The sequence below is a fragment of the Mesoplodon mirus genome, assembly GCF_964341445.2.
Source record: "Mesoplodon mirus genome assembly, chromosome: 5".
NCBI classification, from domain to species: domain Eukaryota; kingdom Metazoa; phylum Chordata; class Mammalia; order Artiodactyla; family Ziphiidae; genus Mesoplodon; species Mesoplodon mirus.
This window is the reverse complement of record NC_138980.1, coordinates 79,832,623-79,850,619: the sequence shown is the minus strand read 5'-3', so window position 1 is coordinate 79,850,619 and position 17,997 is coordinate 79,832,623.

Sequence of the window (17,997 nt, the reverse complement as noted above, 5' to 3'; positions counted from 1 at the left end):
AGGAGGTGATTTCCACGTCTTACTCTTCCGCCATCTTGAAGCACCTCCGGCAGGCGGATTCTTAATCACTGAGCCACCAGGGAAGTCCGAGATCTTTTTTTTAAATGTAGACATTTATCCCTACAAACTTCCCTGTTTGAACAGCTTTTGCTGTATCCCATAAGTTTTGGTATGTTGTGTTTCCATTTTCTTTTGTTTAAAGGTATTTTAAATTTTCCTTTGGATTTCTTCTTTGACCCATTTGTTCTTCAGGAGTATGTAGTATAATTTCTACATATTTGTGAATTTTTCAGTTTTTCTCCTGTTGTTGAGCTCTAGATTCATACCCCTGTGATTGGAAAATTGGTGTGATTTCAAACTTCTTAAATTTGTTAAGCCTTGTTTTGTGACCTAACATATAGTCTATTCTGGCAAATGTTCTGCATGTGCTTGAGATAAATGTGTATTCTGCTGCTGCTGGATGAAATGGAACTCATAGTTTTAAACTTAGTACCTGGTCACCCAGAAGAAATATTTCCCAGTTTTACTTGCAGCTAGGTATGGCCATGGGCCTAGGTTCGAGCCAGTAGAATTTGAGGGAAAGTAAAATGTGTAACTTTGGGGATATAACTTGAAAGGGAAGGAAAGTATTTTATCCTCCTACTTTCCCTCTATCCTGATGCCCAGGGTGTGGATGTAATAGTAAGTTATACTGGACTACAACAACAAGGCTAACACATTATAGATGGTGGAGTCATGAGATAGAACGAAGTTGGGTCCCTGGATGATCTTTTGAAGTGGAGCCAACATGCCAGACTCAGGCCATCAGCCTCCAGATTTTTACAGAGCAAGAGAAATGAACTTTCATGATATTTAGGACACTGTTACTGTGGGTCTCTCTTATACATATCCAAATCTATATCCTAACTAATATATCCTGAAAATCTTCAGTAAAGTCTGGCTACACTATAGGCTTGAGTTGGGGACATATTGTAGAAGGAAAGGATTGAAGAGATGTCCAGCAGGCTCTGCACAGAGGCCAATCAGGTGGTGTAGCTCTTGCATCTGAAAAAGCAAGACTCACAGCCAAAGATGAGAGTCTCCACTCCAAATGCCTACAGATGCTGGGTCTTCCACCTTTTTTTTTTTTTTTTTTTTTTTTTTTTTGCGGTATGTGGGCCTCTCACTGTTGTGGCCTCTCCCGTTGCGGAGCACAGGCTCCGGATGCGCAGGCCCAGCGGCCATGGCTCACGGGCCCAGCCGCTCCGCGGCATATGGGATCCTCCCAGACCGGGGCACGAACCCGTATCCCCTGCATCGGCAGGCGGACTCTCAACCACTGCGCCACCAGGGAGGCCCTTCCACCTTTTAGACAAGAGTTTGAATAAAAATTATTTAGGGGCTTCCCTGGTGGCGCAGTGGTTGAGAGTCCACCTGCCGATACAGGGGACATGGGTTTGTGCCCCAGTCTGGAAGACCCCACATGCCGCAGAGCGGCTGGGCCTGTGAGCCATGGCCACTGAACCTGTGCGTCCGGAGCCTGTGCTCCGCAACGGGAGAGGCCACAGCAGTGGGAGGCCCACGTACCACAAAAAAAAAAAAATTATTTAGGTTCCAAGGACAAAGTGATTCAGCACACTGAAGTTATGGGGAATATGTGAGCAGAACACACCTATATGCTACATACATACACACACACACATGCATGCACACAGTGTGCTTGTGTACACATGAAATGACATTTATTCATAACAGAAAGAAAAAAACCTACTTCACAAATGGAGCTTTTTTTCAATAGGGAATAGTCTCGGGAAAAAAAATTCTGCCCACAAAATGGCGTTACAACTTCCCTATTCAATAACATTACTTTTAAAAATTAGGCTATGATTTGAATTCTATAGTGAAACATAATTCTGTGATTTCTAAAGCAAAATGGAGAATCATAGCTCTAGGGACAAAGAATGCTACCTAATTTTTATATATTTTGTTGAAGATAATACTCTGGTGATTTTCAAGAGAAAACACTTAAAAGTAATAAATTGAAGTTCATTGCATCGTATTAATTTTGTTTTGCAAGGACAATGGAATCTGCTGTATTAAATTATTCATTAAATACATCTTAATTTACTCACTTTGCTTTGTATCTGTATTACTTCTTTGGATGTTTTCACTTTAATTATTAAAATATCCCTTGTGAGGTTCATTGTAATTGCTATTATCCTGGCATCATTCTATAGAATGGAAATAAAAATATGGGTAAATAGAAGATGATAATGCTTCCTGTTGTAACATCAAAACTACAAAAGCTCAGTAACAGTAATCAGTCCAGATGTACATAATTAGTCTATGCCTCACATTCACATTATATTGGGACATTCCACTAAACACTTGAACAGTTTCTCAGACCATGAAAAAACTGCATGATGAAGCACAATGGAGCTATGGTTGGAGCACAGTGCAGTTAGACTTTGGACTCTGAAAAACTATATTTTTTGTTTTACAGTCTCTTATTGACACTCTTACAGTCTCCTCACTGGCATGTCAATGACTCCCTTCCCAATACCACTGCTTCACAGCCGCACAAACGCTTAAATGCTACCTTTGACAGTGAAGAGTTAGAGGGATCAGTCTAGAAGGAGCAAAAGGAGAAAACTGGCCACTTAGGAGATGTTCTAGGTTTCAGATTCCCATAAGGTAGAGGCAAAGGAGACCTAAGATTTTCATTACAATTGTCCTGCCAAGGGCAGGAAATGAGACAAATTCCTGGAAGACAGTTAATCCAAGATTGGAGAAGAGTTCATCTGACAAGAATACCCCTTTGCCAAACTTTCTGCACTGTTGGTAGAAATGTAAATTAGTACAGCCACTATGGAAAACAGTATGGAGTTTCCTCAAAAAATTAAAAATAGAACGACCAACAATCCCACTTCTGAGTATATATCCAAAGGAAATAAAATCAAAACAGATGCACTCTGATGTCCATTGTAGCATTATTTACAACAGCCAAGATAGAGAAAAAACCTAAGTATCCCTCAATGGATAAATGGATAAAGAAGATATGAGATATATACATATATAGTGGAATATTACAACCATGAAAAACAAGGGAATCCTGCCATTTGTGACATGGATGGACCCTGAGGGCATGATGCTAAGTGAAACAAGTCAGAGAAAGACAGATACTATGTGATATCACTTATATATGCAGTCTAAAAATGGTGAACTCATAGGAATAAAGAGAAGAATGGTGGTTACCAGGGGGCGGGGTGGGGCAGGGGAAAGGGAGAGGGGTAAGGTAGATACTGATCAAAGGATACAAACATGCAGTTAGAAGATGAATAAGTTCTGAGGGCTTAATGCACAGTACTGTGATTATAATTAACAGTATTTATTGTATACTTGAAAATTGTTAAAAGAACAAATAACAGAAATGGTGATATGTGATGTGATGGAGGTGTTAGCTAATGTTACAGTGGTAGTCATACTGTAATATATATAAGTGTATGTACACCTTAAGTTTACACAATGTTATATGTCAATTATATCTCAATAAAGATTGAAGAAGAAAAAAAGAACACCCTTGTGCCACTTTCTTTTCTGAATCCAACGTTAAATAGAAAGTAGAAAAACAGTAATCCTAGCATTCAATGATTCTAGGATTTCCCAAACACTCCCTCTTTATACCATTCCAGCCTTACTGAAATTCATTTCCACATCAGTATTATAGAGCACTAAGTTAAAATATGAAATTATACATATTGGTGAAGAAAGAATTTAAAGGATCTTATTTATATTTACACTGATACTAAAATATGGTCACACAGGAAAAAAAAGATTCTAAAATATTTCCCAAGGAGTTTTATACTCTTTTCTTCTATTTTCCACTCTTTTCTTCTATTATGTCATACAACTTTTTAACTTCTATATATGCTTTTAAAACTTTTACTTTCATCCAACCAATTCAATTTTAAAAAATTAATCCATGGATCATTTCAAAATAAGATAAGAAAAAGATTAATATGACAGATTCTATTTTACTCCTCAGTTCTTTGTTGTAATTTTAGTTTATCTATGAAAAAGGCAGTATCTAGACAAACTTACTAATAGACACACATAAAATTTATTAGCCCTTAAATGTCTACAGTTTGCTCTCCCTTAAAGGAGCTAATGAACAATTAAATAACACCCTGGAGATGGAGGAAATGGTCACTTTGGGAGGAATATTGACACTGGATAATCAAGACTCACTCCTGGGGTGAAGATAATGTTTCTGACTCAGGGAAAGTGTACAAAGAGACTTGATACTGAAACAAATATTAACCCTCTATGATTCATAGAAGAACCTGCCTTCCTGTATATTTTCAGTAACCTACTCTTTCCCCATTGCCAAAAACTAGGCATGAACTCTTCCTTGTCCTGTTCTTCACTGCTCATCTCCGAAGCAATATTTTGATATTTTCCTTAATGCTAATTCTCCCTCAAAGAGGAACTTTAAAAATAATTCTTACTCTCATGTAGTGCTCCTCTGTCCAGAAATGTGTAAAGGGGAAAACACTATAGGAAAATAAAGTTTAGAGTTTCAGTGACAGTCACACCTTTTCTTAATTTCTCTTTAGGTTATAATTTCCTTAAGAAAAAGAACAATGTATTTTCCATTCCTGTAAAATCCCTTGAGTAATAACATAATGTCTGCCTCTCAATGGATACATTTCTTTCAGTTTAGGAACTTCTTAGAATCTTAAAGACATTTTCTTTTACTACAACTATAACCATTTCTTCTCTTTAACGTTAACAGACAAATGTAATTTTAAAGCTTCTTTTACACGGATTTTTAAGGAGAAAATATGATAACCAATGCAGAAACAATAGATCTCATACTATGTAAAATAATCCTGTCTCTTTGCCATTCTCAATAGAATCCTAGACTTTTTATTCCTCCTTGACCCCACACACACAAAAAAAAGAGAAAAAAGGAGGAGGTCTTTTCAAATTATACATTTTGTGTTTGTGTTTGTGCACCACCCACAAGGAATACATCTCGTAATTGCTAACATAACTTTTCCATGATCTAAAATTTGAGTTGACGCTGCTGGGTTCAGAGTCAGTTCCTAGGGAGTCTGTATATATTTATAAGGGATTAAATACCCTCAGATAGAACAAGCTGAATAAACCTTCCCACTTAAAGAAAATGTACACATAAAAGAGCTATATTAAAATGTTTGAATTATAAATTCAGCACTGTGATTTATTTTGAGATCATTAGCAGAAAATATTACATCATCATGTCAATAATGTAACTAATTAATGTATTTTGTAACCAAGATCTAGAAATTTAAGTAAAAAAAAAATCCAGTGTATTTTCCTCTATCTCTTTTTCTATTCATTATTTTTGAAAATAATATGGATTGAAAAGAACTTTATGGGGTACAAACCCTAAAATAATTGTTTATCTTGGTATTTGAATTTCTCATTTTTATTTAATGAAATAAGTAGGGTATGATAATCCCAAGAATAAATTCTATTTCCAAATTATTTGACATGCTGCTACATAGCAAACTTAAGATTGTCAAATGAAAAAAAAAAGCAATAAAACTAACACAACATTGTAAATCAACTATAGTCCAATAAATTTTTTTTAAAAAGCAATATACAAGAAAGATTTTATATTGGAAAAAGTATGCTGAATGCAAATAAGCTATAGAAGGACATTGACACAGGAGGCAGTGATAAAAAGCTTAGAAACACACATGTATTTTGCCACTAAGTACAGACCCTACAGCCCCAGGATGACACTCATTGCTTTTAGCAACATTCCTTAAGCTAAGAGGTAGCTCTTTCTGGTCATAAAATCCTCAAGAGCAGGAACAGTATCTTTTCCACATCATGTAAAATCCCTTGAGTAATAACATCAACCTCTGATATTATTGTTAATAACTTACTTTATGTGAATTATTCAATTTTCACAATAACTCTATAAGATACTACTTAAACCCACTTTGTCTATGAGGAAATACATCCCAAGAGGTTAAATGATTTCTCCAAGATAATACACAGTCAGTAAGTATCAGGGCTGGGATCCAAATCCAGACATTCTGAGTCCCAAGCCCTACTTATTAATTATATTTTGCTTATCAAATATGAGAGCCCTCTTCCTGTTTTGCAGACTCTTTGCCACCTTCTTGCTGTATCCTCACATGGAAGGAGAAGCAGGGAAAGAGAGAGAGACTGAGAGAGACAGACAGACAGAGAGGAAGAGGAAGAGAGACTGGGGAGGGGAGAGAGATCTTGTGTCTCTTCTTCTTTTTAGAAGGGCATTAATTCCATCATGAGGGCCCCATCCTCATGACCTAATCTAACCCTGATCACCTCCTAAAGGACCCACCTCTAAATACCATCACACTGGGGACTGAGCCTTCAGCATATGAATTTCAAGGACACAAACATTTAGTCTATAATACTCTCCTTGTCCTTTCTAAACACCTAGAAGCAGATCCAATCCACACAGAAAAGGAAGAGGAGTAGGAGAAAATTAGTTAAAAGCTACACTTTATTGAATACCCAGGTAGTGTGCTAAGCACTTTACATAAATTACCTTTAATCCACATACCAGCTCTGAAAGATAAGACTTTCATGCCTATTTTATGGAAGAGGAAACTGAGTTTCAAGCAGATTAATCCTTCTGTTAAGGTCACTCATCTATCAAGCAGTGGATCTAGTATTCAAACGCAAATCTGACCGACTTTAAACAGCAGGCTTTCTGGTGGAGATGACTGTGAGACAGGTGATCCTTCCTTGGATCTTTAAATCTACTGCACAGGCTTGTCCCCTCCTCAGCACCCGCCCAACACTGAACCTACACTTAATGAACATCCTCAAGACATCAAAAAGTCCTGGTCAGTAGGAAGTTGGGGGTTTAGAACCTCATGATGAATCGCCTGGAATTGCATCAAGAACTTCAAGTGGGTGGCAAACACAGACAACTCCCTAGTGGAACTTTTCATGGGTCCAGAGAACAGTTATCCTATTTCCTTGTAGAACACACTGACGTAGCTGGACCTCAAACATGAGTAGCTGTCTGCATGGAGGCGGGACGCTGGGGGACCAAGCCCCAGCCTCACAAAATATTCCCAGGTTCTACACAGGCACAGAAGCAGGAGAACATCAAGGGCTTAACATTTCTTCCTGGCGTCAGTGTGGGTCAGAGGTCAGAGGGCATGCCCCAAAGAGTGTACACCCATCATTTCTGAGGTATAAATTTATAGTTACATCTAAGGGTTAAATTTGTATTTAGGTGCAATTTTATTTAAAAAAAAAAACAAAACAAACTGAAAGTAAGAACTTAAACACAGTCCATCTGTCAGACCCTGCTCCACAGGGAAGAATATTCGCTGACCTGAGGGCAAAGCTGTGGGTCTACCATGCAGAAGGCAAACGACGCTTGCATAAGCTTTCACCAGCTTCCCATGTATTGCTATATACTGCAACTTCTATACATAAATTTATGGGATTATATGATCTCCAGTAAAGAATCTTCCAGTGTAGTGGAATGAGATGGGGTGTGACCATCTTTCATTTAATGTTATCTAATGGCAAAGTATTTAATAGGACTGTCAAATTTAAACATGTTACTTTTTTCTTCCTCAAAAAGACATGCATTTCAGATTTGTTTACCTTCCCTGTGATAAGTGAATATCAGTACTAAGCTAGAAGATATTAAAAAAAAAAAAACATTCTTATTTGCTCCCTCAAGGTAAAGGTGACATTTTAAAAATGGGGGAAAAATGACTACATTCTGAAAGAATTTTGAACTATAGAGAGAGCATTCTGAAAACAGATGTTTGGAAATGGAAACATGCAACTCTGCTGCCAAAATTAAATAAGCATATTATCTATTAAGTAAGCATATTATCTATAAAATAAGCATATTATCTATTAAAAACAAACTGCATACCTTACACTTTAAAAACTTAGAAACATAATTTTCTAGGCTATTTTAAAATCATCTACATGAAGAGTTTCACAGGATTCAAACCCTTTAGTAAAAATGTAACAAAGGACACCTTTGTGTGTTAACTGTAAGACCACTAACTCACTGACATCATGGAAAAATGGAAATGTACCAGATGAATTTCAACAAGCCCTTTCTATTATTGAATATGAAAAAAGGTTATAATTTCACCAGTGGGGTCAAGTTTGCACTTCATCCATCTGAATCTACTTATCTTTATTAGGTATCCTTTTCAGCTTAGTTTTCATTAAAACCAAGTGTGAAAATATACTGCACTCATGATCCAACATTTGAATCACTGATACAACCAAGATTTTCAAAACTATAAAGCACACTCAATCAAGTTTTGTTCACTAATAATTATAAATATTAATGACAAAGGTCTATACCATTAATGTTAAAATTAAAATACTTTTCAAATAGTTTATTTGTCTCTTTGTATTTCTATTTTTGTATGTTTTATAATAAATATATTAATAGAATACCATATGCACAGACCTTTTTTTGAGATTACTATTCTAAACTGTGTAAGACCATTGAGACACAAGTCCATTTTTGAAAGGATGGGCAGTAATTGAATAAGTTTAGGTTTCTTACCACCTTCAATGTGTAGGGGCTCTATACATGATTTAATCAGATTTAGGAAAAAATAAGTAACCTGTGTTTCTTCCACCAAAATTATGGAGGAAAGTCACATAATCAGTTACCTCTGCTCTGAATAATTTTCCTTTAACTATTTGGCAGAAATCCACAAATATCATCCATTCATAACTACATGATAATGAAAAGTTCTGTCTTCTACAAATTTAGATTAAACCAGCAAATTTTTAATCCTATTCTTCCCAACTCCTCATTTAAAACATCCCAAACCAGCCATATTGATGAACATGGGGAAGGGAGATTCTCAAAAATGGTAGGACCTTTGTACAGTGGAACAAATACGACGTCCATCATAAAGAGCTCTTTTAGCTTAAAATAAGCTTATTACAAAATAAAATTCAACAGTTTTAAGAATGGACTCCTTATGAGGAGGCCAAACATCTTGAGATCAACCTTCACCTCCTTTGCAATATCTCCAAGTGGTCCTTTTTCTCTGAGTAAAGATTCTCAGATGATTCACTCACTTGCCACATTCACAGCCTCCAGCCACCAAAATGTGATCTTTGAAAGAAGGGACTTCCCACCTCCACCAGAGAATGTGAGCCAAAAGCTCCACACAGCTACTCACTCACAGTGTAGTTGGCAGAGAGGATTGGGGAAAGAGGAATTTCCTTTCTCTCGTCTGCAGATAATCACCTTTCATCCTAAAGCATAGATTTTGATTACCCAGATTATTTCAGCTTTCAGAGCCACAAGGGTTATTAGTGGTAATAAAATCATTCAGCCTTATAAAAAAAATTTTTTTAAAAAGGATTCCAACCACAGTATTTAAGAATCTGACCTCACAGCCCATTATCCACCCACTATGTAAAGTATTTTCTCTTTGCTGTCAGTGTGATCTTTTTTCCATTTCTTTAGCTGCATTTCAAAAGGAAAATGAAGTGATGTGACTGACCTCATCAGGTCAGAATTATCTGTAGCCAAAGCATGGGTGGTGGTGGGAGGTGGGGTGAGGGGGGCGTGTTTTGTTTCATTTATTTGTATAAATCTAACTGGCCCAAATGGATGCCAAAATCAAGAGCTTACCCTTATTCACACTGTACTTAAACCCAACTGAGAGAGCCTACTAACTCTGGTGGTTCCTAAGCATGATCACCTGCTAAAGTAACAATTCTACTCTTCTCCACACAGAAGGAGAGGTGAAATCCTTCCAGTCAGCTTAATTTTGTCCTCCTCACTACCTTGATGACTGTGGCTTTAAGCCATCTCTCAAGGACTCTGCCCTTACTATCTAATGGACATTCTAGAAACTCTCCTTCCCTCAACTATCCCTCCTAAAATATGCGTTAAAGTTTGTGTTCACTTTTAATAGTGTTCATTTCTAATATCTAAACCTTCATAAATCAGTTGGGGAAAGCTACTATTTTCAGGAGGCGCCTTGCATTTCTAAGAAAATGCATGTTGGCATATATATGATACAGCTGCATTCTTTGTGGATCCATGTCTATCTCTGGAAGGAGGAATCAGGTTTTCAAAGAGCCCAGTGAGGCATGTGGAAATCCAAGCAGGCACTTGGAAAAGAACTTTTCTCAAAGAAGTTACAAAAGTGTGTAGGTAATATGACTCCATATTTCTTTTTAATTCCACATGCAGAGGCTGGGAAACATTTGGGAAACAAAATACTTCTAAACATTGTGAGTAGTGGAATTACATTTCTTTTTTTCTTTTTCCTTATATGCTTCTAGATTTTCCAAAATATCTACCACAAACTTGCTAATTTTTTAATCAGATTTTTTGAAAGCATATGAAGTAGAGTAGAAAGATTTTTTTTCCTATTATGTTTTAAAGCATACATTATCTCAGTTATAGAGGATCTGGCTTTCAGAATGACTCCTCCAAAATAAATTTGTGGTATATCCAAAATATAAATTATGTCTGCTTTATATAAAGATTTCTTTTAATTAAACATATTGCAAATTGCTTGCAGTTAGAGTCACTAAATCATCACTCTGCTTGAATTTCTCTTTTCTTGGTCGTACCTAGTCAAGTATTTACCAAAATGCAAAGGCATAGCAAAGAAGTACCATGCATCAATTGCTTTGAACATCTTGTTCAATACAGTCTTTTGAGGAATACAACTTTATTTTTCATAATTAAATAACCCTCTACTTCTATACACTTTTTTTTTTTTTTTTTTTTTTTTTTTTTGCGGTACGCGGGCCTCTCACTGTTGCGTTCTCTCCCATTGCAGAGCACAGACTCCGGACGCGCAGGCTCAGCGGCCATGGCTCACGGGCTCAGCCGCTCCACGGCATGTGGGATCTTCCCAGACCGGGGCACGAACCCATGTCCCCTGCATTGGCAGGCGGACTCTCAACCACTGCGCCACCAGGGAAGCCCTCTATACACTTTTAACAGATAATATTCACATCCTTCTGCTGCTAAAAACAAGTGTATAATGTGAATATGTTTTCCTCAAGTAAATATTTTGGGAATTTTGAAGAGGGTGTAAAATGGGAACAGAAAAAAGATGGAGGTAGCTAATCACTGGTTATATATAGCACATATATGAAGGACGAAGGCATAAATTTGGTAAGAAAAAAGGAAAATAAATTTTCAGAGCTGTTTTTAAAAAAAAAAAAAGAATCTATTCAACAGCTGAATTTGAAAAGCAGTTTACCAGTTGTTACAGTAAATATATTCAAAGTGAATGATATAACCACTAATTAGGTTTGAATCACTCAAGTGTACATTTGCTATGACAACAGTTTTCCCTTTACAGATCATCCCTCTATTTATAAAAGAGCTGAAAATTAACATTTCCTGCTTTTGTCAAACTGAAGCCTCTTTCAATAGTTCTCAGCAAACATCTGAAGGATTCTTGCATCCTGAGATCATCTGGCCATTATGTTTTCAAGTGTTGTCTCTCTTCAAGAACTGAGCAAGGTGCATAGAATAGTGATTGCAGATTCTTTGTAAAATAGCAACAAGAGCACAACAAAAATACCTGATGGAAAAGAGATCATGGGTTACCATTCATGGCAGATGGGAATCAACATAAATTGACAGTGGAAGTTTTCATTCTGTTTTGCACATGACTAACCACAAGTAAAGTCTGAGCCCCAGAGAAATAAAATGCAAGATTGCATGGCAGTGTTTTTAATACAGCGATTATTAGTAGATCCAGATTTAAACAGATTTTTTTTCTTCCTAATTGAAATGGTTTCTTGAAGAACACTGTTTTAAGAGCATGTGCTGCTCAGTACCAAATAAAGCCTAATGCCCACTCATTTTCACAAGTATTACTCTAAAACGGGGACAGTTTTCTGGGTTAATTTTAATATATCATCCCTTAAACATCAACCAAACTGTGATGCACTGCTATCAGGAATGAAAGTGCTTTTCCCTGGGACTCTCAGTTGAAGATTTTAAAAAGAGGAGGAATGGTCTCATTCTACTGTGGAACTGAGATTCTCTACTCTCTGACAAAAGTGCTGTTTCGGCCCTAAAATTCACTACTTATGAGGGTATATCACTACTTACAAATCTTAAGATTTGTAGCACAGTCTCAGTTCTTGAGGGAGTGAATAAACTAATGCTATGTCACAGGATTTACTCAGTTCTCCAAGTGGCAGACACACAGGCAACTGTGTAAAGGTCAACTATCTAGAAGATGTTTCCTACTTATTTTTCTTAGTTTTCTTAGTATTCTGAGCACATTCTTATTCTCATCTCTTATTCTTCCAAGGCTTTTTTTCTGGGGGTTTTTTTCCTTAAAATTTCCACACTTCCTCAAGCTTCTCACAAGCTTTGTGATTAATTGAAAATCTCTCAAGTTGAATTCTTGGTGACAAATTTTCTGAAATCGATTTTAAATTGACACACTCTAAGCCCACTTTTTAAGGGAAGGATATTCCTATCCTTTGACCCTCACTGTCATTGTTATCTCCTGTCATCTTTAATCATTTTACCTGCTCCAACACACTTTGTATGTTACCATCAATCCAATGCTGTTCCTTGTGCACAGCATATCTTACACCTACCTTCATCCTTCACTGTTGAAACAGTGCTCATCCTTCAAGGACTTGTCCAAATAACACCTCCTTCCTGTGGCTTTCCCCCACAATAGTTTATTTATAATTACATTATATTTTGGCTAATAAACAGCCCTTTCCCACCTGGAAAATTTGTCCTCTGTGATAAAATTCTAAAGATACACTAACAGATGGGACTTCCCTGGTGGTCCAGTGTTAAGACTTCTCCTTCCAATGCCAGGGGTGTGGGTTCGATCCCTGGTCAGGGAGCTAAGATCCCACATGCCTTGTGGCCAAAAAACCAAGACATAAAACAGAAGCAATATTATAACAAATTCAATAAAGACTTTAAAAATGGTCCACATCAAAAAATCTTTAAAAAAAAAAGATACACTGGCAGAGAGGTGAAGAGGAAAAGGGATACATACCTAGCTTGCTAAGTCAACTGAACCAATGTTACTAATCAATAAGGCGGTCAATGTCAGAGCCAAAACACTCTCATGATCAATACCTCCCCTAAAGCACCCATTAGTCAGCCTTATATTTGTTGTAGTTCTGGGTCTACTCTCTTATTTACCATAAGAATCTCAAGGGTTTATTTATACTTGGAACTCAGGACCTGGTCAATACCTTCTGCTTACTCAGTACCAAACAGATGTATGTTGAAATTGGCTGAATTTTTGGACGCTACATATTGGACATAAAAGAACACTTTATGTCTCAAAACATATACAATAAAAGGAAATCCGAGGGAATGATGAAAATAACACTCAGGTAGGTTAGAACAGACTTCTGTTCTAGTTTGAGTTCTACCACCTATGTCACTTTGAGGATGAGGATCTCATTTCCATGCACATAAAACAGAGAATTTGAAGGAACTTCTCCACTGACTTTCAAATCTTCTTTAAGATCAAACATAGCAGAATATATCAAAGAATTTTGAAAATTCAGTCTCATGGTGGACTAAAATCTACAACACACAGAAGGAAAACACGCCAATCTGTAAACCAAGTAAGACAATTAGTCTTATAAAGTTAAATTTATATAAGTCTAAGAGAGGAGTTAATATGCAACCTCTCTGTAATTATGGAAGTTCCCATGATGTGTAAGTCAGTAGCCAGTTTCCCATCTTCATAGAAAAAAAAAAAAGAATGAAAGGAAATAACAGGATATTATTTAAGGAAAGACAAGTCATTTTTGTTTTTGTTGTTGTACTGGTGAACAAAGGAACATTTCACTGCAAGAATGATTCCAAACAGTGACTTCTCTGGTGGTGCAGTGGTTAAGACTCCATGCTCCCAATGCAGGGGGCCCGGGGTCGATCCCTGGTTAGGGAGCTAGATCCCACACACATGCTGCAACTAAGAGTTTGCATGCCAGACTAAGGAGCCCACGTGCCGCACCTAAGGATCCCTGGAGCCACAACTAAAGTAGCCCACCTGTCGCAAATAAGGAGCCCTCCTGCCGCAAATAAGACCCAGCACAACCAAATAAGTAATAAATAAATAAATATTAAAAAATAAAGAAGACATGGCCAACGCTTAAAAAAAAATAAAAATGATGCCAAACAGTGGAACAGGCTTTCAAGAGGGTAGAAAAATCTCTTCAATGTAAATTATTTTAAATAGCATTGACCATCAATTACTACTACAAAATCTAAGTAACAGCATTGTTAATAAACGAACTCAACACTGGGAGATTCTCTCTGACGCCCCCCCGCAAAGCCACAGGAGACTATCAATGAAGTTTAAGATGCTGTAGAGACAAAATGAGTTTACAAAGGAAAAGGCAATTTGCTCTAAGAATTAAGCACCAAGCACTCACAGACTGTGATTCTAAACCCCTGCCTAAGGCTACATTTCATTTGAGATGAGCTGTCATGATATTCAGCTTTACTAGGTTGAGGTTCAGAGTTGTATTTGTTAGTTGAAAAGCAGTCTGTTTATAAAACGGTCCTCATTCTGACAATGTATTTTGAATGGTCAGTTTTGGCTAATGTTTCATATAATAGCAACATTAACACAACCAGTGGTTCTGAGTTTTTTAATCACACAAATTTCAGAAAAGAATCTTTTCAAACAACAGTTCCTAGATACGGCTTTAATCAAGCAATGAACAGATCACACAAGAAGATGTAGCTTCATATAATAAAACTCTGCCTTCCAGAGTTGAGTTTTTTAATCAAAACAACTTAAGCATGTGGAAAAAAAAGGTTTTTTTCCTATAGAAACCACGTATATGATTTTCCTACTCAACTACCCATCTTTCTAAATAATAAATAGTGCCATTTATTCATTTGAAAATTAGTTATTGTACTTACAGCCATGGCAATTCCATAAAACACAAGGCAGTCCACCACACAGAACAATGAACTTTTGATCTGGCCTCACTTAAAGAACTGACCATGTTAGATTGTTGTATGAAAAAACAAAAAGGAGGCAGAAGACAAGAAAAAGTCAGAGGAGGAAAAGAAGAATGAAAAAGGATAAGCAGAAATAATTATAATAATAATATCCCAAAAAGTTATCTGTCTCACTGCTAAACATCGGATATGAGAATTTTAGAATTGATTTAAGTTATATATACATATATATATATTTATATATCTTTTCTGACAACTTTGTTAAAACTTATGCAAAAATACAGAAAATAAAGATAAAGAAAAAACATTGACAGAAGGCAGAGGGGAAAAAGCACCTTACCTACAGAGGAACAAAGGTAACAAAGAATTACATTCAACTCCTCCTCAGAAACCATGCAAGCCAGAGAGTGAAGTGAAACATTTAAAGTGTTGAGAGAAAGAAACCACCAATCTAGAATTCTGTACCCTGCAAAATGACCCTTCAAAAATGAAGGAGAAATAAAGACTTTATGAGACAACCAGAAACTGAGGGAATTTGTTGCCAGTAGAGCTGTCTTGCAAGAAATGTTAAAAAAAAATAAAGTTCTTAAGAGAGAAGGAAAATAATATAGGTCAGAAACTCAGATCTATATAATGTGAGGAAGAATACTGAAGAAGGAATAAGTGAAGGTAAAATAAAACATGAATTATGTTGGTTTTTACCAGCATTAAAAATCTTAGATGATGCTCTGCTAGACATATGGCATAAAGTATAAAAGAAAATGAAATATATGCATATATAAACATGAAATAATTGTAGAAATACAGGGGGGTTTTGATAGGGCATTTGCTTATGGATTTCCATTATGCTGAATGTAAAAGTGGAAAGAGCTTTTAAATTTCTCTCAAGGGTTAAATTTCCATTAATATGTGAATAATCAAAAACTATTATGATTACATGAAGCAGATAGGACATCAGAAACCTTCCTTAACATACGTCTTGGATTTTTGACTTTGTTCCTTACAGTTATACTGGTGTGCTGGTTAATGTTATTTTTGTTGCTGTTGTTAGGTCCATTTGTTTATTTTTGGTTTTATTTCCATTACTCTAGGAGGTGGATCAAAAAAGATCTTGCTCTGATTTATGTCAAAGAGTGTTCTTCCTATGGTTTCCTCTAAGAGTTGTATAGTGTCTGGTCTTACATTTAGGTCTTTAATCCATTTTGAGTTTATTTTTGTGTATGGTGTTAGGGAGTGTTCGCATTTCATTCTTTTACATGTAGCTGTCCAGCTTTCCCAGCACCACTTATTGAAGAGATGGTCTTTTCTCCATTGTATATCTTTGCCTCCTTTGTCATATTTTAGTTGACCATAGGTGCATGGGTTTATCTCTGGGCTTTCTATCCTGTTCCATTGATCTATATTTCGGTTTTTTTGCCAGTACCATGTTGTCTTGATTACTGTAGCTTTGTAGTATAGTCCGAAGTCAGGGAGTCTGATTCCTCCAGCTCTGCTTTTTTTCCCTCAAGATTGTTTTGGCTATTTGGGGTCTTTTTTGTCACCAGACAAATTTTAAGATTTTTTGTTCTAGTTCTGTAAAAAATGCCATTGGTAATTTGATAGGGATTGCACTGAATCTGTAGATGGCTTTAGGTAGTATGGTCATTTTGATTCTCCCAATCCAAGAACATTGTATATCTTTCCATCTGTTTGTGTCATCTTTGATATTTTCATCAGTGTCTTATAATTTTCTGAGTACAGGTATTTTACCTCCTTATTTAGGTTTATTCCTAGGTATTTTATTCTTTTTGTTGCCATGGTGAATGGGATTCTTTCCTTAATTTCTCTTCCTGATCTTTCGTTGTTACTGTATAGGAATGAAAGAGATTTCTGTACATTAATTTTGTATCCTGCAACTTTACCAAATTCATTGATTAGCTCTAGTAGTTTTCTGGTGGCAACTTTAGCATTTTCTATGTATAGTATCTTGTCATCTGCAAACAGTGACAGTCTTACTTCTTCTTTTCCAATTTGTATTCTTTTCATTTCTTTTTCCTTCTCTGATTGCCATGGTTAGGACTTCCAAAACTACGTTGAATAACAGTGGCAAGAGTGGACATTCTTGCCTTCTTCCTGATCTTAGAGGAAATGCTTTCTTTTCCGCCATTGAGAATGATGTTTACTGTGGGTTTGTTGTATATGGCCTTTATTATGTTGAGGTACGTTCCCTCTATGCTCACTTTCTGGAGAGTTTTTATCATAAATTGGTGTTGAATTTTGTCAAAAGGTTTTTCTGCATCTATTGAGATGATCATATGGTTTTTATTCTTCAATTTGTTAATATGGTGTATCACATTGACTGATTTGCATATATTGAAGAATCCTTGCATCCCTGGGATAAATCCAACTTGATCATGGTGTACGATCCTTTTAATGTGTTGTTGGATTCTGTCTGCTAGTACTTTGTTGAGGATTTTTGTATCTATATTCATCAGTGATATTGGTCTGTAGTTTTCTTTTTTTGTGGTATCTTTGCCTGGTTTTGGTATGAGGGTGATGTTAGCCTTGTAGAATGAGTTTAGGAGTGTTCCTTCCTCTGCAATTTTTTGGAAGAGTTTGAGAAGGACTGGTGTTAGCTCTTCTCTAAATGTTTGATAGAATTCACCTGTGAAGCCATCTGGTCCTGGGCTTCTGTTTGTTGTTAGATTTTTAAGTTTCAATTTCATTAGTTGTGATTGGTCTGTTCATATTTTCTATTTCTTCCTGGTTCAGTCTTGGAAGGTTATATCTTTCTAAGAATTTATCCATTTCTTCCAGGTTGTCCATTTTCTTGGTATAGAGTTGCTTGTAGTAGTCTCTTATGATGCTTTGTATTTCTGCGGTGTCTGTTGTAACTTCTCCTTTTTCATTTCTAATTTTATTGATTTGAGTCCTCTCCCTCTTTTTCTTGATGAGTCTGGCTAAAGGTTTATCAATTTTGTTCTTCTCAAAGAACCAGCTTTTAGTTTTATTGATATGTGCTTGTTTTCTTTGTT